The sequence below is a fragment of the Phyllopteryx taeniolatus genome, chromosome 5 (assembly GCF_024500385.1).
Source record: "Phyllopteryx taeniolatus isolate TA_2022b chromosome 5, UOR_Ptae_1.2, whole genome shotgun sequence".
Lineage (NCBI taxonomy): Eukaryota > Metazoa > Chordata > Actinopteri > Syngnathiformes > Syngnathidae > Phyllopteryx > Phyllopteryx taeniolatus.
Window position 1 is genome coordinate 183,614 of NC_084506.1, and position 15,814 is coordinate 199,427.

Consider the following 15,814-nt stretch of genomic DNA (forward strand, 5'->3'; position numbering starts at 1 on the left):
GGGACAGAGTGAACAAGGGGACAAGGTGTGAAAACCACAGCAGAACAATAGTGAGACAGTCTGGATATTTGAACACAAGTAACAATAACAGCTACAACAGTTATTTGTAGATTGGGGGGAGGGGGAACACCGGGTGCAGACATGCAATAACGAACCAAGAGAACCAGATAGAGGACAGAAAAGGGCAGGACAGGATGTGGGAAAATGAGCAAGGCAGTGCTACTGTCGAGTGGTGCGGTGGGATTATTTTTTTAGTGTCTAAACACCTGTGAGTTGATATGTTAGTACATGTTAGTATAACCTCTGTTATTAGTGATTCCATCACAAGTAATTAAGGTCTATAATGTTTCTATCGAACTTATTAGTAGACTTTACGGCGATCTGATTGGTATCGGCTGATAATTAGCATTTGATGCTGATCGGATTTCATGTCATAATTCGCCGATCCAATCAATGACGTAATCGATCGGCTCCGCACAAGACATTTAACTCTGCGTCGCCGTTGCGTATGAATCCAAAAGCTAGTTTATTTTTAGCCTTGTCACGTGTCTTGTGACGCAGTACTGTAACTATCTGATGGCCAATAAAGTTTTTTCAATCTTGTCGGTGAAAAAAAACACGTCGTCCGTATGGGACTATTTTGCAGTGTGGTAGACAAACAACACGTAAGTTATTTGCAGTCTGTGCACATTTGATCGGGCACCTAAAGAACGTACACAAGGAGGAGCATGCTGCAGTCAAGCAATGCAACGTGAAAAAAAAAAAAAGACAAAGGAACAGCCAAACGGACGCAAAATCTGGACAACATCCGTCCATATAGCCAGGAGAAAGTTAGAGTAAGCATGTCATTAACAGTATTTCTTAAAGTAATTTAATTGCAGTAAATTAGCACCCATTATTTCTGTCATGTTGTAATGTTGACAGTAAGCTAGCACCCATTATTTCTGTCATGTTGTAATGTTGACAGTAAGATAGCACCCATTATTTCTGTCATGTTGTAATGTTGATCTGACCGAAACTTATGTCAGTGGCCAATCCTTGAATGCCCCCTAGAGGTCATTGATGTTTTAACTTTTGTCTAAAATGCTAGAGAATAATTTTGAGCGGGGATGGGCTCCAGCACGTCCGGGACCCTAGTGAGGATAAGCGGTACAGAAAATGGATGGATGGATACATTACTCAGCCACAGGGGACCCAACCAGGGGGACACCACTGACTACCCAGGACCCAGGGAGGTCCTGAGCCCAACCGAAGAGCCCCGACCAGACCGTAACGAACCAAATGTGTTAGCACCTGGCCCGGCACCCGCCCAACCATACCTGGTGCCAGTCCCCCAGGGGACCCTGAATGAGATATGAACGTGCGGAGTATTACAGTATGAGTATTAAAAAAATGTGCGCAGTGTGTGAAGTAAGAGGCTAGACTCCTGCAGGTCCAGACCAGTTGGCAGACCACAGAGAAAAGGGGGGAGGTAGGGCCGGGAATCGCCCGAATCAGAGAAACACCGGCCCCCCACCCCAGCCCCCAACTCCCCCAGGGGGCCGGGCCCAAAAAAAATAACCTGCACGGCTCAAATAAAGGGCACACAAACTACGAATATCCACCACCCCCTATGCCACCCCACCCACCAGGAGCCCGCAGCACAGACCAAAATGAAGACTCGACTCGGGGCTCCCCACAACCAGCACCAACATCAAACCCACGAATCAAAAGGCAATGAGTGTGGAAACAACCGAACTGACCCAAAACCCACCAATGTCTCAGCTAAAAGCCAATACAGCATCGCTCCAAGCCCCCACCCAGAGCTCTGTAAAATGTATAGACTCTGTCAGGAATAAATTGGTTGACTTTTAACACATCCTTATAATTGTAGTTCTTTCACGAAAACGAACACGCATGGAACCTCGAGAGTAATTGGTGATTATAAAATTCAGGTTCCTTCAAATGATGACCCCGTACGTGATACTGGAAGGGTATTAGATAAAAAGACAGAGGAGTGGACAGGGATTCAATTGGACTGCAATCTCCCCGGTGCACCGACAGAAAAAGGTGAGCGGAAACCTGTTTGATTAAATCACGAATTCTGCACATTGGAAATTGGGAAATTTGGGAGACTTGTGGTACAGTTATTTCATTGTCAATAGTTACTATGATGTTGTGTTGTTGTTGAGCTAATCGAAAGTCAGGGTAACAAGGTTCCTGACACACCAGGATAATATAAGATCCTGGGACAAAGTAGGGTAACTGCTCGTCACGTCGTAGACTGACTTGAAATTGGACGCGTTTTCAAATTTTAACGTTTCGGTAGACGTTGGGGATTTTGGAACCCCCAAAAACCGATTTAGAATAAGATGAGTGTGCCACCAAAACCCTGGGGTGTGAATTGGACAGTCGAGTGTAGAGGTAATGAATGCGATATGTATCGGAGTGACTACCAGAAGTCATTGGAGGATTTGTGGATTGAAATAGAAGGTCAGTTGTTAGCTGGCAGAAAAAGAAACAAGCAGGATATAGAAGTGTGTGGGCAAAGTGGAAAAAGAAAAAGATATGTACGTTGGTTCACGTAGCAGATGAGTTTCAGAAGGAAGAAATAGAGGTTATTCTGGAAGGAAAAGTTGGACGCTGCAGGGTGGATGGAGAAAAGAGATTTGAATCAGAAAATGGAAGAGAATGAAAAATTGAGGAGAAAAATTCATGAGATTTGTCTGGTGTCCACTGCCATGGCAGCTGTTCGGCAGAAAAAGGAAGAAAAAAAAAAAGTGGGGAAATTTGTCCCACACCTTCCCGAAAGCGCCCCCCCACCAACCCCACTTCTACAACGCGGCCCGCCAGTGACTTCCCTTTGTCCTTTGTCAAGGAAGCTGCTTAAATGATTGAAGAGGGGAAATAAAACTCCCATCAATTCGCACGAGCCCGCATTCAAAAAGGTGGGTTAATATATCAAAAATTGTCTTTAAAAGATTTTGAGTTTTTACAGAAACAGCTGCCCGGACTGGCTGCTGCCGGTGAAATTTGGATCCAGGGGCTGAAAAAGTTGACGGACAGCATGAACCTGGCGTGTTCTGACGTATGTTTGCGGTCATCCGTGACATGTTCCCGCCCTCCTAGCCGATGGTGACGAGACACCGGGACTTCATGGATCCCAGTTCTCACTTTGAAAATTGCATAAGTATTTGGACAGATAAGACAAGGTCACATCCCCTAAAAAACGTGGACTAAGTGTGAATGGTATAAATATTCTGCGTGATATGTTTTATACATTTTGTACACAATATAAAGTAAACCCTAAAACTTTGATGAATAAAATTATAGGAATATATATGTAAATATTTCTAAAGCACTTTAAAGGGTATGCTTTAAATAAGGTATACATATTGTATGTATACATAGGTATGCATACGATATTCTGGAAGAAAATTAAATAATAGATAATTTAACGCGTGTGCCCGGCGGATGTGATCAAGGCAGAGTGGCGTCGTGACTTTCTACTTCTGGGTCAGCAGAGCGGCTCGGCGTGCCCGGGATAACAGCCTGAAAACAGTACCAGATGTTTTTGGTGTCAGAAAACGCTTCGGAGTTTGAATAAATGGCATGCAAGTTGGACGACTGGTTAGAGCGTCTGCCTCACAGTTCTGAGGACCGGGGTTCAATCCCCGGCCCCAGGTTGTGTGGAGTTTGCATGTTGTCCCCGTGTCGGTGTGTATTCTCCGGGCACTCTGGTTTCCTCCCACATCCCAAAAACATGCATGGTGGGTTTATTGACAACTCTAAATTACCCGCAAGTGTGAATGTGTGTGCAAATAGTTGTTTGTTTGTATGTGCCCTGCAATTGGCTGGCAACCAGTTCAGGGTGTACCTAGCCTCCTGCCCGATGATAGCTGGGATGGGCTCCAGCACTCCCGTGACGCTCGTGAGGAGAAGCGGCTCAGAAAATGGATGGATAGATGGATGCTTAGAGAGCACTTGAAATGATAGAGGATCGTGAGAAGGACATTAACGCATACGATGGCTTTAGTCTTGTTTGTGCCTAGAAGAGGAGCTTTGACATAGGTTGCAAAGTAATGAAAGATGTGTTAACTTGTGTGTCAGAGGGAGTCATTTTTCGTTTTTACGGAGTGGCACACAAGTAAGCGGCTGGAAGACTGAAATTGGGAATATACAGTCTGTAATTTTTGTAAGTAGATATACATAGAAGTTCCTGTTTGTGGCAAACCGGATTAAAGAAAATTACGCAAGGGACACCAGTCAACTAAAGACATCCTTACAATATTGAGTTGATACAGTATAGTGACTATTAATACAGCATAGCGAATGCAATCCTTTCCATTCACAGAACTGGGCGGATGTGCCAGAGGTATCAAGTGAGTTGCTGCATACGCCATGAGACTGTGCCTAATTTGCATCATGTACAAGTTTCATAACAAAACAGATCTTTTTTGTAACCCGAATTGTTCGTAAACAGTCATTTGTAACCCAAGTTTCTTCTGTAGTTCTAGTTCTAGTCAACATTTCCTACTCATCACATTTCAAGAGCAAATACCTGAAGAGTCGGCCCTCATGTCACCACCAAGCTTAGCTTTTCTTTTTGGTGCAGCTGCTGCAGCATCACATCCTGCTTAATCTTCCATGTGTGGACAATAGCTAGCTCAATGAACATTCTGGCATGCCAACGGAAGGTGTTGAACCGAAAAGCTTGCAAATCCGTCGCTTTGAACACCTGATGGCAGAAAAAAAACAATATGGATGTGACTACAAACATATCGTTTTACTCATTATTCACTTACTCTATGGCCTTTGATGAAAGAAGCTCCACTGATGTACACTGCCGCAGAAAAGTGCAAGTTTCCAGCTGGTGTGTTGTCCATAAGAGGCTGGCTTTTCCAACTTTGGAAGTACTCACAACAGGTGCACAGTTGTATTTTGATAAATGTCTCGTCTTTTGATTTAAACTAAGGGTGGGTAAAAATATCAATTCATCAATGCATTGCAATTTTTAATTTTTTAAATTCAATATCGAAATGTGCAAATCTGCTGAATCGATTCACCTCCTGGCCACTGTGAGGCGCTTTGCGTGTGGTTCGCGTTGTATGGACGAAAGCCAAACAATGGCTACTCAAGCAAATAGTGGCTGCAGGAGCAGCGTGAAGCGAGCGACTTCTACTTTTAAAATGATGTTTGGGGTCATTTTGGATTCCCCTGTAAATCCAGAACACAGAAATGAACAACAGACACTCGAACCACAATACGCAATTCCAACACGAAAACATGCCAGAAGTCACCGTCCCGGAACTGTACACGGAGTTAATACAGCGGTTTTGGAGTCATTGAAGTCGACAGAAAGAGCGACTGACCCCTACGTACGTAACTTCCCATTTCATTTCTAACGAGCGGGAAATTGTGTGAAATGTTCTGCAGACGAGAGCCCCCTACACTGAAGCCATACAGAGAGAGCGCAATATAGCGAACTTGTTGACAGACGCAATTAATGAATGTTTGATGAAGGTTTAACAAAGTACCGGTACTGGCTTGTTACACAATGCTGCAAACATGTTACTTCATTAGGTTTAACTTAAACACCCTACAAATAATAATAGTAACCCTACTTTAAAAAAAAAAAAAAAAAAAAGGTCAAATAAATAAGTATAGGTGCACGTTTTAACTTTTGTACTCCATATGAACAAATAAGTTATTATTGTGCATTTTGTTATTACAATTTTTAAGAGCAAATAAATCATTTAAGTTTACATGCACTTTATCTTTTCAGTCTTTATGCACAACTGCCATATTTTTTACTGCATATATACAAACAAGTTATGTGGAAATTTTTATTTTCAGATGTTTTATTGCTTAAAAAATGTAGTGACATTTTTACATGGAATCAAAAATAAATATTTCAAAATTGTCAAAATCTACTTTTATTTGTATATTTTTACTCCTTACTAAATCGATATCAAAACATTTAAATCATTACCGAATTGAATTGCAACGCTAAAGAATCAATATTGAGTCGACTCGCAACCTAAAGAATCTAAATTGAAACGAATCATGAGGTTGTTAACGCCCAGCTCTAGTTTAAACAGTGCATGGATGCTTGCATACAGGACACATTTCGAAAAGCTGCAGTAGACAGTCCTCGAAGACGATGTATTTTATTATGTCGTGTGTGGAGGTACTTGGTGAATCCCTGCAGGTAAAGGAAAAAAAAAAAAAAGCTGAAATTCCCAACCGTCATTTCAGGAGAAAAAAAAGGAGCCTAAAAATAATTTTAGTAACTCACGACATAGATGTTGACTCGGTCAAAGCTGTCACAGAGTTTTCAGAATCATAGGTTAAGTCCAGTCCAACAGAAGCATTTACTGTGCTGTGCATGAGAGAATCGTCATCCTCCTGAGGCCATCTCTTAGATGCTGGCCCTATTGGTGTGGCGCTTAGAACATGAAGCGGCTCTTTAAAAGCAGCAGTGGACATGCCAAAATCCTCAGAAGACATTGTAGTTTGGACAACTGTAACAAAATTAGTGGAATATCATAGCAGCACTGTCTCTGTGCAAACATTGCAACAGTTTTGAGTAAATTTGACTGAAACCAAACTACACTCTGGACGAACACTAACCTCTACTTTTGTAATGTGGTTGAAGACTCCTCATTGACAGTTGTGTGCCAACGCTGCATTTCTTTGGTGGCTCGGTCTGACATCCAACATCTATTGTTGCTGGCAACTGTTTACTGTCCTATGCAATAAAAAAAGAAAGGCATAAGAAACTCAGTTTTCGTAAAATATTTCTTGAGTGCATTAAAATGCATAAGAATTGCCTCCCATTGCTCTGTACATAGCCTCAGGTGGGAGTATTGTTCGGAATGAAATTTGGATGAAACATGCCTGCGACCCTAGTAAATAAGCAGTACAGAAAATGGATGGATGGACTTAAAATTGTAAAAGCCCTTATTGTTGAGGTTTTCTCAGTTTGTAAGTAATTTATACTCAAACAAAACTTTTTTTTAGTGCCAAACTAGACTAATTAGCTAGGCCAAACGCCACTTGGTTAATTTATATATATTAAAAAAGGACAACATTTTTAAAAATGTCACACGGCAATTTGAAATTGTTATTCACTTGCATGCAAAACAAACGTATTCAATAAAATGTCTGAATTGCTTGGCAGCGTGTGCGATGAATGCAACTGCGGTCAAGCCAGCCTCCACTTGTAAAGTAGCAGTCAAGCCAGCCGCCCCCAATTTTGTTCATACTAGGCATTACGGTAATAGGTCGCCAACTCGCGGCGAAGCCACCTTCAAAATAAAAGCTTCCCAATAATACGGACGTCAGTACTCTTCGGTTAAGGAATGCAACCAGCAGAGAATTTGAATCTTGAGATACATTAAAAAATGTACTTATTTGATATCTTAGGAAAAATAAATGGTAATTGACTGCACTTATATAGCGCTTTATCTACATCATCACAGTGCTCAAAGCGCTTTACAAACCCTCACATTCACACACACATTCATAAACCAATGGGCGACTGCTGCCATGCAAGGCACTGCCAGGCCCAATGGGAGCAAATTAGGGTTCAGTGTCTTGCCCAAGGACACTTCGACATGCGGACAGTCGTAGCAGGGATTCGAACCTGTTCTACCTACTGAGTCAAAGCCACCCCAACATAATCCCATTGGTATCGCAAGACAAGTCCAGATCTGTGTGACAGACCACCAAGGACTCCACGAAGAGGTCTGATGAAGATCTGATATTGTATTTCAAAATAAAAATCTCTGAAAACTGCATATTTTGCTGTCATTACCCCTGACTGAAAATATCTGTTAAATCTTTTTAATGAGATATCGCAACACCAGTCCAGTTCTGGGGGACACTACACCTCCCCCAGGTCTCCAACAAAAGAGGTCCCAACCAAATCTGATGTCGCATTTCAAAACAAAAGTCTCCTGAAATTGGTATATTCCACTGTCACGAACACAGATTTAAAAAATAATTTAAAAATAATCTATGAGTTATCGTAACACCAGTCTTGTTCTGGGGGACACGAGACCTCCCCAGGTCTCCAACAAAAGAGGTCCTATCCAAATCTGATGTGGCATTTCAAAATAAAAGTCCCCTGAAATTGGTATAGTTCACTGTCATGAACACGGATTTAAAAAATTCCTACATTTTTTTTATGAGTTATCGCAACACCAGTCCAGTTCTGGGGGGACAATACACCTCCCCAGGTCTCCAACAAAAGAGGTCCCATCCAAATCTGATGTGGCATTTCAAAATAAAAGTCTCCTTAAATTGGTATATTTCACTGTCATGGACACTGATTTCAAAAATTCATTTAAAAAAATATATGAGTTATCGCAACACCAGTCCAGTTCTGGGGGACACTACACCAATCCAGGTCTCCAACAAAAGAGGTCCCATCCAAATCTGATGTGGCATTTCAAAATAAAAGTCCACTGAAATTGGTATATTTCACTGTCATGAACACTGATTTCAAAAATGAATTAAAGAAAATCTGAGTTATCGCAACACCAGTCCAGTTCTGGGGGAAACTACACCACCCCAGGTATCCAACAAAAGTGGTCCCACCAAAATCTGATGTCCAGCCATCCATCCATTTTCTACCGCTTATCCAAGGTTGGTTCGTGGGGGCAGTAGCTTTAGCAGGGATGCCCAGACTTCCCCCTCCCCAGAAACTTCATCCAGCTCTTCCGGGGGGATCCCGATGCGTTCCCAGGCCAGCCAAGAGACGTAGTCGTAGTCCTGGGTCGTCCCCGGGGTCTCCTTCCGGTGGGATGTTCCCGGAACACCTCACCAGGGAGGCGTACGGGAGGCATACGAATCAGACACCCCAGCCACCTCATCTGGCTCCTCTCAATGCGGAGGAGCATCGGCTCAACTTTGAGCTCCTCCCGGATGACCGAGCTTCTCACCCTATCTCTAAGGGAGAGCTTAGATACTCATTGCGGCCGCTTGCATCCAGGATCTCATTCTTTCGATCATGACCCACAGCTCGTGACCAGAGTTGAGGGTAGGAACGTAGTTCGACCGGTAAATTGAGAGCTTCGCCTTTTGGCTGCGCTCATTCTTTACCACAACGGACCGATACAAAGTTGGCATCACTGCAGAGGCTGCACCGATCCGCCTGTTGATCTCCCGTTCCATTCTTCCCTCACTCGTGAACAAGACCCCAAGATACTTAAACTCCTCCACTTGGGGCAGGATCTCATCCCTGACCTGGAGAGGGCACGTCACCCTTTTCTGACTGAGGACCATGGTCCCAGATTTGGAGGTGCTGATTCTCATCCCAGCAGCTTCACACTCGGTTGCGAACTGCTCCAGTGAGAGTTGGAGATCACAGCTTGATGAAGCCAACAGAACCACATGCTCTGCAAAAAGCAGAGATGCAATACTGAGGCCACCAAAACAGACCCACTCTACGCCTCGGCTGCGCCTAGAAATTCTGTCCATGAAAGTTATGAACAGAATCGGTGACAAAGAGCAGCCTTGGTGGAGTCCAAACCTCACCGGAAACGAGTCCGACTTACTGCCGGCAATGCGGAACAAACTCTGACACCGGTCCAACAAGGACCGAACAGCCCGTACCAGGGGGTTCGCTACCCCATACTCTCGAAGCACCCCCCACAGGACTCCCTGAGGTACACGGTCAAACGCCTATTCCAGGTCCACAAAACACATGTAGACTTGTTGGGCAAACTCCCATCCACCCTCGAGGACCCTCCCAAGGGTACAGAGCTGGTCCACCGTTCCACGGCCAGGACAAAAACCACACTGCTCCTCCTGAATCTGAGATTCGACTTCACGACGAACCCTCCTCTCCAGCACCCCCGAATAGACTTTACCAGGGAGGCTGAGGAGTGTGATCCCCCTGTAGTTGGAACAAACCCTCCGGTCCCCCTTCTTAAAAAGGGGGGCCCCACCCCAGTCTGCCAATCCAGAGGCACTGTCCCCGATGTCCACGCGATGTTGCAGTCCTGGTTGCAGTCAACCAGGACAGCCCCACAACATCCAGAGCCTTTAGGAACTTCTCGACCTTGCACACCAGCTTGGGCTCCTTCCCTGCCAGAGAGGTGACATTCCACGTCCCTAGAGCCAGTTTCTGTAGCCGAGGATGGGATCGCCAAGGTCCCTGCCACCAGGCGCTCCCCTTTGAGCCCCACCTCTAGGCATGGCTCCAGAGGTGACCCACGTCCGGGCAAGGGAAAACGTCTTCCTAAATTGTTTGTCATCATAGGAGTTTTTGGAGCTGTGCTTTGTCTGGTCCCTCACCTAGGACCTGTTTGCATAAAGCCCCAGACAACTTGGCTCCTAGGATCATTGGGAAACACAAACCCCTCCACCACAATAAGGGGACAGCTCAAATCTGATGTGGCATTTCAAAATAAAAGTCCCATCAAATATTCATTTTGCACTGTCACTGCCACTGATTTAAAACATTCATTAAAATAATCTATGTCAATACTACTTCTTTTTAGAAATAATCCTGTTCGTATCACAACACCTTTTGCCCTTCATACAATGTAGGAGACAATCACAGGATGCTACTACATTATTGCCATCACCATTTGATATAGTAATAATAATAATATCTGCAATAATATATCTGCAATCTGTAAAAACCCCAGATTGTTTTATCATTAAATATGATTTTTTTGGGTATCAACATTAACGCTTTAACCACTGAAGTAATTTCTCATGCCAGTCTGACACTGGAAGGAAGACATGGATGGATCCATCCATTTCAACAGCACTTATCCTGTTGAGTCGCGGGGTGTTGGAGCCTACCCCTACTGAGTTCGGGCAAAAGACATAAAAAAACCCTGAGCTGGTCAGGAGTCAGTCGCAGGACACATATACTATAGAGACCATCAATGAGTGGGAACCAAACTCACGCTGGCTGCATTGAAGTCAGGCGAATGAACCACGACACCATCAGTAACTGGAAGGAAAACAGTATATTTTAAATAGTTAAAAGAAAGACGGTTTTCAATTTTTTTTAAATCTTGATTAAACCTCTTTTAGTGGAGACCTGGTGTGGTGTAGTGTCCCCCAGAACTAGACTGGTGCTGCAATATCTCGTAATTTTTTTAAAATTAAATCAGTGGTAGTGACAGTGAAATATACCAATTTCAGGAGACTTTTATTTTGAAATGCCACATCAGATTTGGATGGGACCTCTTTTGTTGGAGACCTGGGGAAGTGTAGTGTCCCCCAGAACTGGACTGGTGTTGCGATAACTCAGATTTTTTTTAATGACCATTTTAAATCAGTGGTAGTGATAGTGAAATATACCAATTTCAGGGGACTTTTATTTTGAAATGCCACATCAGATTTGGATGGGTCCTCTTTTGTTGGAGACCTTGGTTTGTGTAGTGTCTTCCAGATCTGGACTGGTGTTGCGATAACTCCTAAAAAAATATTTATGAATTTTTTTAATCCGTGTTCATGACAGTGAAATATAACAATTTCAGGGGACTTTTATTTTGAAATGCCACATCAGATTTGGATGGGTGGCCTTTTGTTGGAGACCAGGGGAGGTGTAGTTTCCCCCAGACCTGGACTGGTGTTGCGATAACTCATAAAAATAAAAAAAAATCATGAATTTTTGAAATCAGTGTTCGTGACAGTGAAATATACCATTTTCAGGGGACTTTTATTTTCAAATGCCACATCAGATTTGGATGGGACCTCTTTTGTTGGATACCTGGGGAGGTCTAGTGTCCCCCAGACCTGGACTGGTGTTTCGATAACTCATAGATTTTTTTAAATGAATATTTTAAAATCAGCGGTAGTGATTGTGAAATATACCAATTTCAGGAGACTTTTATTTTGAAATGCCACATCAGATTTGGATGGGACCTCTTTCGTCGGCGACCTGGGGAGGTGTCCCCCAGAACTGGACTAGTGTTCCATCCATCCATCCATTTTCTGAGCCGCTTCTCCTCACTAGGGTCGCGGGCGTGCTGGAGCCTATCCCAGCTGTCATCGGGCAGGAGGCGGGGTACACCCCGAACTGGTTGCCAGCCAATCGCAGGGCACATAGGAACAAACAACCATCCGTACTCACATTCACACCTACGGGCAATTTAGAGTCTCCAATTCATGCATGTTTTTGGGATGTGGGAGGAAACCGGAGTGCCCGGAGAAAACCCACGCAGGCACGGGGAGAACATGCAAACTCCACACAGGCGGGACCGGGGATTGAACCCGGGTCCTCAGAACTGTGAGGCTGACGCTCTAACCAGTCGGCCACCGTGCCGCCTGGACTAGTGTTGCGATAACTCAAAAAAAATGTTATGAATTTTTTAAATCCGTGTTCATGACAGTGAAATATAACAATTTCAGGGGACTTTTATTTTGAAATGCCACATCAGATTTGGATGGGACCTCATTTGTAGTGTCCCCCAGAACTGGACCAGTGTTGCGATATCTCATTAAAAAGATTTAACAGATTTTTTTCAGTCAGGGGTATTGACAGCAAAATATGCAGTTTTCAGACATTTTGAAATACAATATCAGATCTTCATCAAACCTCTTTTCGTGGAGTCCTTGGTGGTCTGTCACACAGAACTGGACTTGTTTGCGATACCAATGGGATTATGTTGGTGTACCTTTGGCTTTGGGAATCTTTTATTTTGAAGGTGGCTTCGCCGCGAGTTGGCGACCTATTACCGTAATGCCTAGTATGAACAAAATTAGGGGAGGCTGGCTAGACTGCTACTTTACGAGTGGAGGCTGGTTTGACCGCAGTTGAATGCATGAGCAGCATTAGTCAAACTCGTAGTCGTGACTGCACACATTCAAGAAGCATAATGAGAACATTTATCAATTTGAAAAACACACACTTCAGTGTTTGTAATATTACCAGGAAACGAAAGGCAGAATACAAACCTGTTTATAAGAAGCTAGCGGTTAGCATAAATGGAACTACAATATTAAAACAAATCATAAATAAAATAAATGCATCAACTTCTGTATAATTCCGGTCTTATTGGACGAAAATCACGTTCAGCAGCTAACGGTCTATTAGCATTAAAACACACAATCTATCATGGACACTTGTTGCAACAACCAACAAAATAAACATTTTGTGCACTTACAAACGCCTTCTCCGCTGGTTCTCCGCGCAAAGTTGGAACTGCATCCGTTTTCAGGCTAAGTCTCCCAGCGAATCCCAATGTAAACTGTTTCAAGTTGTTGAAACAGTCAGGTTGGAAGTGGTTGGCACATACTAATACCTTTTTTGGGATGCCATCTGGGATATCTCCATCAAAAATGAATTTGAGCCACTCTACTCGTCTGTCCTGTTCTCCTGGGAGGTTAAGGAGTGATTTATGCGCATCCCTGCAGCCAACAACAGAACATTTCTTGTAATTCTTCGCCATTACTCTTTTTTTCCTTCTTCTTTTCTTCTTCTTCTACTTCTTCGTCTTCTTCTTCGTGTTAGTTTTTTTTTTGTTGTTTTTTTTGTTTTTGGGTGGGGTGGTTGAAAAACAACGTATTGGAGCATTACCGCCACCAACTGGTATGGAGTGCGGATCTTGAAAAAAAAAACCACACAAAACGCCTAATAATAATAATAATATAATAATAATATAAAATTAACAAGGCCCAAACTATATCCTTAATCATTAATCTTTCAATTTCATCTGGTCACTTTCCAAAGGCCTGGAAATCTGCTATTGTTACCCCTGTCTTTAAATCCGGTGACTCAACTTCTCTGAATAACTACCGACCTATAAGCATTCTTCCGGCCATTTCCAAAGTTGCAGAAAAATGCGTGTCAGAGCAGATTGTCCATTATGTAAACGGCCCCCTTTTATTTAGTCTTTATATCAACGATTTGCCCACTGTTTGTTCTGAAGCAGAGTGCGTAATGTATGCAGACAACACGGTTTTCTTTGTTCATGGTCGCTCCAAAGATACTGTTGTTGCTAAACTCACTAATACAATGTCCTGTGTCACAACTTGGTTGCAGGAGTGCTGTCTACAGCTAAACGTTTCTAAAACTGTAGGCATGTATTTCACTAAAACAAATAGAGTATCACCTGACCCCGACATACTACGAAAAAATGCAAATTGTCAGCCAATACAAATATCTTGGGTTAATAATAGATTCACAGCTTTCCTTTAAAGCCCATATTGACAAATTGTGTAAAAATATCAAATTAAACCTCGCAAATGTTCGTGCAATTCGAAATGAAATGTCAACTGAAGCCGCAAAAATGTACTTACATTCAATGATGTAACTTTAACTATTGCATAACCAGTTGGTCCCAGGCTGGTCAGAATGCAAAAAAACCATTGGAAGTTTTGTACAAACAAGTAATTAAAGTGATGGATAAAAAAACAAGGCACTATCATCACTGCGCAATTTAAAAAAAATAGTCTTTTAAACTGGGACAGTCTTCACATATTTGCAGATTTAAATTTGATTTATAAAGTACTGCATGATTTGGCTCCAGCTCCTCTGGCTGAGTTCCTCAGCCAAAGAAACAGCTCTGAGCGTGTCACTCGAGGCTCTGTCAGAGGTGACTGTCTCATTCCTCTGCGCAGGAGCACTTTCAGTAAGTCAGCCTGGTCAGTGAGGAGCGCTGGTGAGTGGAACTCAGTACCTGAGGATGTTAAACTGCTTACAACATACAAGGCCTTCACAAAAAAATTGAAAACGTGGGTCGTTAACACCTATAGCTGCCAACACTAAAAGACAAGTATGTTATGATGGGTTTTTTTTGTTATGATCAAATGATTTGTGGTTTTATTCTCTCTTAATAGTATAGTAAGTCTTTGATTATGTATCCTGTATTATATTGTCTTGTAGATGTATTTTACTGCTTTTTTACATCATGGCCAGGGACTACAGATGAAAACTAGCCTTCTGGCTAATTCTGGCTTTTTTAACCATGTGTATTTCATGTGTTTTATGAAATTGCATTGTCCCCTTTCAAATAAACTGATTAATAATAAAAATCCTTCTAATTACATCTATTTCTCTTAAAAATTGCAATAGTAAGTCATATTCCTTCATTTCTGAACTTTGTCTCAGAATGCTGTTCAGCCCAGTATGTCCACATTTCATTCTTGACATTATTCTTTCTTCTCTTGTTTTTTCCTGCTTGCCTCATTTCACCAACTTTCCTTTGTATTCTGTAATGTCATCTTCTTTTCCTCTCTTCCTCCCATTGGTTTTGCCACCTATTCATTGTTCTCTGTTTGATACCAGCCCTCATTTCTGTATTACTAAGTTGAATTTGAAACTCCTATGCTTCTTTTTGTGCCCTCTTTTGCTCCCTTGTCTGCCAACTCATTTCCTCTTATTTCGCTGTGTGCTGGCACATATAAAATACTACTAACTACTACCATCACCTAAATTCTAAAAGGTACTTCTTGTATTTCTATTAAAATATCTTTTCTCCCTTCTGTTCGGCTCCATTGCAAACTATATAGTGATGAACTAGAATCTGAACATATTGTTTTCAGTGGTTTAATTTCCTCTACCCATTGCAATGCTAACAATATTGCTAATATTTTCCTCTGTATAAACTGACACCCCCTAATTGACCCTTTTTGCTCCTATTATATCGAATTCTGGAATGACAAATGAAACTCCTACTTTACCTGTTGTACTTCCTGACCCATCTGTGTAAATCTGTAAGTAACTATAGTAATTGTTTATATATTGTTGTATGTTTCATTTGTTATAGTTGTCTAAAAGTGTGAAATCTACATTTGCATCTGGTAATATCCAAGTAGGTATTGCTTCTAACGGTGTATTTTAAATTCTGTTGCTTTCTTTGTT

At 42.3% G+C, this 15,814-nt stretch overlaps 1 protein-coding gene across 1 annotated transcript in view; it reads right to left on the minus strand.

Moving 5' to 3' along the window:
- The window catches only part of LOC133477598 (NADH-cytochrome b5 reductase 2), a 56,125-nt gene extending 42,655 nt beyond the window's left edge, over positions 1-13,470 (minus strand). The window contains exons 1-6 of the mRNA XM_061772480.1: positions 13,116-13,470; positions 6,613-6,730; positions 6,278-6,503; positions 5,046-6,184; positions 4,785-4,949; positions 4,541-4,717 (exon numbers count right to left, since the gene is read on the minus strand). The gene's annotated coding sequence lies outside the window, so the exon portion shown is untranslated. The remainder of the gene's footprint in view (positions 1-4,540; positions 4,718-4,784; positions 4,950-5,045; positions 6,185-6,277; positions 6,504-6,612; positions 6,731-13,115) is intronic.
- Positions 13,471-15,814: the final 2,344 nt, after the last annotated feature.